This window comes from Galeopterus variegatus, unplaced genomic scaffold (genome assembly GCF_000696425.1).
Source record: "Galeopterus variegatus unplaced genomic scaffold, G_variegatus-3.0.2 Scaffold3716, whole genome shotgun sequence".
NCBI lineage: Eukaryota > Metazoa > Chordata > Mammalia > Dermoptera > Cynocephalidae > Galeopterus > Galeopterus variegatus.
The window spans coordinates 145,574-154,983 of record NW_007729827.1 but is presented as its reverse complement, the minus strand read 5'-3'; positions in this window follow the sequence as shown (position 1 = coordinate 154,983).

The window sequence follows — 9,410 nt, the reverse complement described above, 5'->3', positions numbered from 1 at the left end:
TAAATAGTTATAGGTGATAAAGTCCTGAGTGTACAGACATTGACCAGTAAGAACNGGCAGACAACCCGAGCTCAGTCCTCAGCAGCAGTGCACAGCAGCCTCCAGCAGCAGCAGTGACCTCCCAGAGTGTCCCAGGGACCCTGGCAGCAACAGCCTCCACCAGCAGTAGCAACCTCCCCATGACCTCTCTGGGGGCAACACAGGGGCGGGTCGGGGAGAGCACCCTGGATCAGAGCCACTTGTCCCCCATACTTAAGTCCATAACCCAGGACACCTGGGCACTCACACACAACCACACCAGATGATAATTGAGGCTGACTATCGGGGCCCCCAGACTCTACCTCTGACATCATTCTCATCTGTAAAATGAAGATTTCAACATATTTAAATAGTTATAGGTGATAAAGTCCTGAGTGTACAGACATTGACCAGTAAGAACAAACACTGGAGATGGACTGTTCTGCCATGCTACTTCCAACCTGTAGGAGTCATGATTGTTAAGGAATATTGTGGATAATCCACGTAATTTACTTTTCAGCATTCCTGCCACATAAAAACACTAAATGGTAACTATTGATGTCATTATTTAACTTATTCAGTTTTAAAAATAGTGTGCTTTGAGACTAAATTATTTTGTATCAGTCGATATGAGAGGTGTAACTGAGTCTCCCAGACAGTGAGCATTTTTGAGCTTATTTTGAGAGAGAAGTAGAATCTAGGATGTTTCAAACAACTGTTTGTTTGCTAATTAAGAACACTAATCCTTAAGACTTTTGCCCCAAACACACTGATAATATTGTCTCCATTCCAAAGTGGTGAATACTGGGAAAAATCAGCTCTTTTTCATATAAAAGAATGGGGTCTCATATTTCATAGTCACAGAAAAGGGCAATAGCTCTCTGTTAAAGATCTATGTGGATTGTGGGGGAGATTCTAAGAAATGTCTGTCTAAATGTACTCCTCTAGTCCCTGTTTCTAGCTGTCTACTAAACCAGAAAACTGAGGCTTATAAGGAGAGACCTTAGGCTTAGAGTACTGGCTTAGCAACCTGGTGCTGGACCTCTCCCCATCCCCTGCCTTATGAGCTGGATAGTTATGTGGAGAACAGCATCAGGGCCTAGGTGTGAGGACTTGAATGTGGTGTTTCTAGAAAAGAGCCTGGACCTCAGATCTGTAGACCCCTTAGGAGACCTGTATAAATGAACTTGGGTTCCTTGAATCCCAAGAGGCCAAGAAGAAGCTGAACACTTAGGCTGACTGTACGTGTGCTGAGTCTGAGAGATTATAGAGAGCAAGAAGGTTTTTTCCAGGTGCCTCTGTAGGAAAATGTCAGGCTTTGTGCTTCTTACTCAATGGACAGCAGAAGTAGAGATCTCTTTGTTTCCCCCGTTTGTGGGACTGCTGCCACTTAAAATATTTCATTAACCAGATCTGAACCCCAATGAACTGACAAAAAATAAAAAATCCTAAAAGGATCCACTTGTCAGAGAAACAAATAGAATGTACATCTGAGGAAATTTAACTGAAATGACAGGACAAAATGAATAACCAACAACAAAAGAGCATAAAATATAGCATGAACAAGACGTTTTGAAATCAAGTTAATTCTATTTTCCTAATTAAGCATTTTAACAATTGAAGGAAATGGTGAATTTTGAGCCAAAATGTGTCCTATCTGACTGTAAAGCTACATGACTATGCCAGTTGTCACCAGTTGTCACGTTGAGGCAATAGCTACGCTAATTGTATGGGTAGGCATTTCGTAACTACAGCCAAAATGTTTCATTATTTTAGTTATACTAAGTTTCCGTTTCTGTTGGCAGGGCTAGGGCTCAGACCGTTCAAACCCATTGTACAGACTGTCACTAGACCCCTCACATGCAGGTCCACACTAGGTAGTTGGGAAAGATCCTGGGAGCCATTGGCAGACAACCCGAGCTCAGTCCTCAGCAGCAGTGCACAGCAGCCTCCAGCAGCAGCAGTGACCTCCCAGAGTGTCCCAGGGACCCTGGCAGCAACAGCCTCCACCAGCAGTAGCAACCTCCCCATGACCTCTCTGGGGGCAACACAGGGGCGGGGCGGGGAGAGCACCCTGGATCAGAGCCACTTGTCCTCCATACTTAAGTCCATAACCCAGGACACCTGGGCACTCACACACAACCACACCAGATGATAACCAAGGAACACCTGAGCACACGTGCACATTTATATCAAATGCTTGGCAAAATTCCAAACATCTGAGGGGCCCTAACCATCCTCCTTCACTTCCCCTACACTGACTTACAAAGAAATATTCTAAAGCACAGAGGGAGGAAAGATAGTGTAAAGTAAGGCAAATCATAACTAAAGCCAAAATGTTTCATTATTTTAGTTATTTTAGTTATACTAAGTTTCCCTTTATATTGTTAGAGCTAGGGTTCAGACCCTCCAAACCCATTGTACAGACTGGGTCCCCAGACCCCTCACATGCAGGTCCATGCTAGGTAATTGGGAAAGATTCCGGGAGCTGTTGGCAAATGACATGAGCTCAGTCCTCAGCTTCCTCGGTGGCAGCAGCTTACAGGTCTGGTAGCTTACAGGTCTGGCAGTGGCCTTGCAGAGGGTCCCGGGGCACTAGTAGCAGCCTCCAGCAGCAGTAGTGGCCTCCCGATGCCCCCCCCCCCCATGGGGAGGCATCCCAGAGATGGAAGGCACCATGGATCAGTGCCACTCATCCTTATACTTAAGTCCATAACCCAGGACACCTGGGTGCACATGTGCAATTACACTAGAAGATAACCAAGGAACACCTGAGTGCGTATGCCTATTTACATCAAATGCTCGGCAAGATTCTGAACATCTGAGGGACCCTGATCATTTTTCCTATATTTTCCCAACAGATAGAGATGTAAATCATGAAGAAAAAAGACAATAGGCTTAAAGGATAGATCTATGGAATCTAATATGAACTCACAAAACTTCCAAAAGGAGAAAAACAAGTGGATAGAAATGAACAAGTAAATGAATAACAAAATAATAGAACATTTCTCTGGATTGGGAAATTTCTAAAAGGTCTGAATCTGAAGATCTAAAGAACTCACTACATTTCAGTCTGGGTTAAGAAGGAAAGACTCACACTAGATATATAAAGGTATAATTTCTATACTCTAAGGATAAAGGGAAAACATAAACTTTCAGGCAAAAAGGTCAAGTTATCTAAAAAGAAAGATGACATTGGACTTAATGTGGCAAGCTAGAAGACTGTTCAATAGCAGCTGTAGACTAGTAAGATAAAGGGGCTGCAATGCATCAGTCGAAATATAATCACCTGTCTTAGTGAAAGAACTATTTGAGGATTTGCAAGAATTCAGAGTCCTATCACTCAGGTATACCACATATGAGGAAACAATTCAAGAAAGGACTCTATTAAAAAACAAAACAAAACAGAGATAACCACAAAAAAATATGAAACAGGAAACAGAAAGCCACAATATAAATAGACCTAAAGTAAAAAAGAATGCAATAAATTATCAGTTATGCTAAATATGAATGGACTAAATTTTCCTATACAAAGGCAGAAACTCAGATTGGGTCAAGCAACAAAATCCAGCTATATGCTGTTTACTAGAAACACCTGTGAGGTTGGTAAGAAAAGATACCAGGCAAACAAAAAGGGTAGAAATTTCCATATTGCAGAAAACTAATGGAAAGTTAACTTAAAAACCAAAGAAATAGATGGAATTTATATATTGATTAAAGGCACAATTTATGAAGAAGTTTATTGGTACTAAACCTGCTAAATGCATAAATCAAAACTCAAACTTGAAAACTTGGTTAAAAATACAGTTCTGTGGAAGATTCAATACATTTGTGTTAGAATTAAATCTAGGAGACAAAATAAGGTCATACAGAAATTGAGTAGTATCATTAATAATCTTGACTTAAGAGATATATAGAAACATATCCCTAGAATAGAGATTATATTATGTCCATAGGACATTTACAAAAACTAAGAGCTTTTCCATTTTATCCTCAGCTGATGAGAGTGTTTTTAATTGCCTGAGAAAACAAGCAGAGAACTTCCATACCCCTCTCTATTCCCCACAATGCATCCACACACCTACCTACATCAGTGTGTGAATGAATGAATGAAAAGTCTGTGTCCCGAGCTAGGAAGCCTATCCATTTAGTCAATAGATGGAACTTCCATACCCCTCTCTATTCCCCACAATGCATCCACACACCTACCTACATCAGTGTATGAATGAATGAATGAAAAGTCTGTGTCCCGAGCTAGGAAGCCTATCCATTTAGTCAATAGATTCCATCCATTCTGAACCTAACTCCAGCAACTCCCCTCTTCTGCAATATCAATCTTCCCTCTTCCCTCTTTATTGGCTCTTTCCTATCAACAATCAACTATGCCATTATGTCTTTAAAAAAAAAAACAAAATGACAAAACTCTATGGCCCTGTCTTAGATCCAGCTACTGTAACAAAATACCGTAATCTAGGTGGCTTATAAACAAAAGAAATTTATTTCTCACAGTTCCAGAGTCTGAGAAGTCCAAGATCAAGGCACCTGCAGATTTGGTGTCTGGTGAGGGCCTGGTGCCTGGTTCATCTTAGACAGCTGTCTTCCCACAGAGTTCTCACATGGAGGAAGGAAACAGGGAGCTTTCTGGGGTCTGTTTTATAAGGACTCTAACCACCTCCCAAAGGATCCATCCTCTAATACCCTCACATTAGGTTTCAACATATGAATTTGGGGGGTTGGGGGAGAAGGAGCACAAACTTTCAGTCTGTAGCAGGCCTACTTCCCCCATCAGCTACTGCTTCATTTGTGTCCTTCCTTTTGAGCCAAACTTCTTAAAGTAGTCTGTTGTCTCGAATTTCTTCTCCTTCCCATTTTTCTTGAACCTACTTTAATTGGGTTTCAACACACCATTCCACTGCAACTGCTTTTCTCAAAATCACTAATGAGCTCCATGTTGCTAAATCCAATGGTCAGTTTTCAATCCTCATATTGTCCTGTCAGCAGCATTTTGCACAACTGATCTCTTTCTACCTTGAGACACTTTCTTTACTTGGATTTTTAGACACCGTACTATCCAGGTTTTCCTCTCTGGATGTTTCTTTTAGGCTGTTTTGAAAACTTTTACTGACTTCCCCACTCCCACCTCCACTCCCTGCCCTTTCTCCTAAATAGTAGAATGACTCAGAGGTTAGTCTTTGAATGTTATTGTTTCTATCTATTTCCACCTATATGCTAGTGACTCCCAAGTTTATATTTCCAGCTCAGACTTTGCATTCTAACTTTAGACTCCCTCCTTGACATCCCAACTTCGATGTCTAACAGGCATCTCAAATTTAACATGTTTAAAAATGTGCTCCTGGGCCGGCCCGGTGGCGCACTGGATAGTGCGCCGCTTGGGAAGCGCGGTGGCGCTCCTTGCATTCTAACTTTAGACTCCCTCCTTGACATCCCAACTTCGATGTCTAACAGGCATCTCAAATTTAACATGTTTAAAAATGTGCTCCTAAAACTCCTCACACAGTTGCTCTTCTCACAGACTTCTTAATCTCATTCTTCTAATTTTCCAAGCCAAAATCCTGGACGTGTCTCTGACTTTTCTTTTTCTTATACCTCATATCTGTTCTGTCAGCAAATCTATGCAGTTCTATCCTTAATTTCCAGAATATGATGAATTTTTCCATCTCCACTGCTACCAGCCTAACCCTAGCCATCATTTTCTCTCACCTAGATTATTATAATAGTTTTTTTTCTTTATAATATAAAAGAAAAATAAGGACTGAAAAGTTAAATTTTACCAGAAGTAATAGAGAAGAGGCAAAACAGAATATTCCTTTAATAATGCAATAAGGGGCAAACAGTGTTCTTCCTCACTGAGGTTGCTTTCAGTGGGAGAGCTAAAACAAAAGGGAAAAGAAACAAAAAAGACTGCACTAAAATTTAAAATAATACTTAAGCATTTATGCATTAATTAAATATGGTCAGGTATATGTAATTAAATAAAAAGTTTTTTTTTTTTTTCCTTTTTGTCTTTTTTACTGACCGGTAACGGGATCGCAACCCTCGGTGCCGCGCCCACACCACGCTCAGCCAGTGAGCGGGAACCGGTCTCCACATGGGATCCGAACCCTCTGCGGGAGAGTCGACGCGCTCCCAAGTGGCGCACTCTCCAGTGCGCCACCGGGCCGGCCCTAAATAAAAAGTTTTAAATGTCTAATTCATTTTTATAAGAAACAGTTTCGGGACCCTCATCTTCTAAAATTTTCTTTAATTTCTTTAAACATCCCCTCAGTTTGTCAGGGAATAAATATGTTCTATTTCATGGTTTTTATGGGCATCTTAGAATTGGTTTCAGAACCAAAACCTCTAACACTGATACCTTCTCTTAAATGTATGTACTTGTGAACGTAATATTCAGCACATTACCTGAAGTCTATTATATAACCAGTTAATAAAGCAGCTTAGAACCAAACCAAGAGAGAACTTCACTACTTCTCCTATCCTACACTGTTGGTTATCCTTTTGAGTTAGTTTTTATATGAATCTTTATAATCTAGGCCTCTGATTTCTGACTATTTAACATTGTTGGATGCATCTTGCTAACTAGCATGCCTCAACCCTTAGTTATCAGTTGCCTGGAGTATACTTTTGCTTAATGCCAATGAATACTGGCTCCTACTTTGTTAGGTTGGAATGAAGTTCCAATCTCTCCATGAAGAATCCAGTGGGAGATACGCTAGCTTAAACGAGGTGATGGCCAAGTCTAGAATCTCCCAAATCTTGCTGCTATGTGAATAGGAAAAGGTCTTTCAAATGGGTTATCCTGAGAAAAAGAAGCCATCCTTAGAGGACACTGATTTGCCCATTGATCCAGAGGCCTCTCGTTTGAGAGACAATTCAATTCCCGAAGCTGCTGTATCTATTAGGTTTTAAGCCAACTTTGAGGTCCCTGTTTTTAGGGGCCAGGTCCATAAATTCATACAAGAGCTGTTCTAGTCATGTGGGAGTTGGATGAAATTGCACTATTAGTACATTTATCAACAGTCATGGTGATCATCATGGTTGATTTGACTCAAATGTGTCCCAAATATATCAAGCAGGTTCTTGCCTGTGGGCCTCTGCAGTTGCTATTTCCTCCTCCTGAAATGCCCCATCTCCCAGATATTTCCATGGCTCACACCCTCACCTTCTGCAAATGTAACCTTAGCAGTGTCTTGCCTTTCCACTCAAAGAGAAATAGGACTCATCCCCTACTCCCCACCCCTGGCACTATGTCCCTTACCCCACTCTGTTTTTCTCCACAGCAATGATCTCCACCTGATATACTACAATTCCTTATCTGTGCTCCTTCAATAGAATGTAAACTAAATGAGGGTTGGGGCTGGGGAGCGAGACTGGATATTTTGTTCGCTGCTAGAGATAGCCCAGAAAACTGCCAGGCACGAAGTAGGTGCTCAATAATTATGTGGATTACTGGATGGATAAATCAAGGGACACTGCTTATTGGGAGTCGGTCAGTTTGGGAAACGTCATCTAAAGCTTGGGTCCAACTTCCCGACCCCCCTTCCCCCCACATGTTCTTGGGTTATTGGTTATCAGGAAAGGAAGGACGCTGTGTGCCCGCAGGTGTTGTGAGCGCAGAGGATCCCGTATTGAACAATGTATCTTCTCCTGGGGAAGTGCCGGGTAGAGCCAGTGGGAGGCGTAGACCGGAGGGGGAGAGTGGGAGCAGCGCCTAGCCCGCCAGCCAATGGGAGGAGAGACTCGCTGGGCGGGGCGGGAGGGTCCAACCTCTCAGGCCTGCCCACGCAGCACTTTTAGCAGGTTTGCTGGGTTTGCAGAAGAGAATGAGACCTTGAGAGCCAAATGAGTTCCCCTTTCTCATCAAACAGCAAGTTACCTATTGATCTTTCCTTTCATATTTTTTTCTTTCCCTGTTTGATCCGTGGCGTTCAGCGCTGAGACAACCTTCGCCACCAGTGCCCACTGAGACCACGGTATGACATGACCCTACCCTTCTCTGGCTGTGTATTTTGCCTGCTGTAAAAAAGGAAGCTGGATTCCATGCGAGTCCTTCAGGCGCCCACATTGTGTGGAAGACAAGGAAGGGCATGCAGAGCCCTGGCCAAGGCCCAAGAGGACGGAGCTGCCAGTATCCCCGGGTGGAGAACACCGCTGGTTTGGAGCGTGGTATGGGCTTATGGCCTGGCGGGAGAGGCGACTTTCCCCCGGCAAGTCCGAGGTCACTAGAGAGAGTCAGAGGCCAGAACCGGAATTCCCACGTGGGTAACGAGTAGCCTTCCGGTGGAGACCTAGTGTGGCCTCTAACCCACCTGCAGTGCCCGCTTCTTAACTCTCCCGAGCTAGAGTGGTATGAATAGCCCGAGTTTCACCTGCTGCCCTGATTAATCCAGGCACACTCCTCTCGTCGCTGTCCGCCGAGCAGCGGTTCAGTTTGAGGCTATTCCCGCCACCTGTGCTCTGCTGTTTATTCATCCACTCTGCGCCTCCTCTGAGCCCCTCTTACAACTTAAAACGAAGCAAACCACCTGAAAGCGTCACAGTCCTCGTGCTCCACACTACCAGTGTATCTCTCCTCTTCCTAGCGAAGTTCTAGAAATAATAGTTTACGCTTGCTCCCTACGTAGGTCACCCCTCTAACCCTTGGTGGAGAGGCTTTATCACTCCTACCCCCTCTACCCCAGAGGTGACCTAAAATTGCTCTCTACGAAATTACCAATGATCTCCCACCGGCCAAATTCAAGTACGGTTGGCAGGCTTTTTTTTTTTTTTTTAATCTGTTTGGGATTTGCCTTTTTACCTTTTTACTTTTCTACTTATTTAAAGAATGTATTCTAATTAAAGAAAGTTGTCAGAAATTGTTCTAAACTCTAAAGAAAACTCGGTAATATTTAGGTATATTTTCTTTGTTTTTTTATGCAGAGGCTTTGATTTTAATTCCTTGGTTGTAATTCTCATATCCCTGCTATCTGCTTTTAGTCTTGTAGATATTGCATACTGCTACATGAGGTAATTTTAATAACTGAAAACTCAGGTGTGTACTATATCTTTATGCATTTAGTTCATTAATCGTAATTGGGTTATTAATTTGACAATTATTGACTAATTCTAAATAAACACCCTTATGCACAAAGCAGTCTTTTCTGTAGTTAGGTTTCTTTCCATTGGAAAATTCCGTGGAGAAGGTACTGATTGAAAAGTCACGCATCCTTTTAATGTTCTTATTTGTGAACAGGCAGCTTTCCAAAAGAGTGTAAAAATTAACAATTCTTTCCATTGGAAAATTCCGTGGAGAAGGTACTGATTGAAAAGTCATGCATCCTTTTAATGTTCTTATTTGTGAACAGGCAGCTTTCCAAAAGAGTGTAAAAATTAAC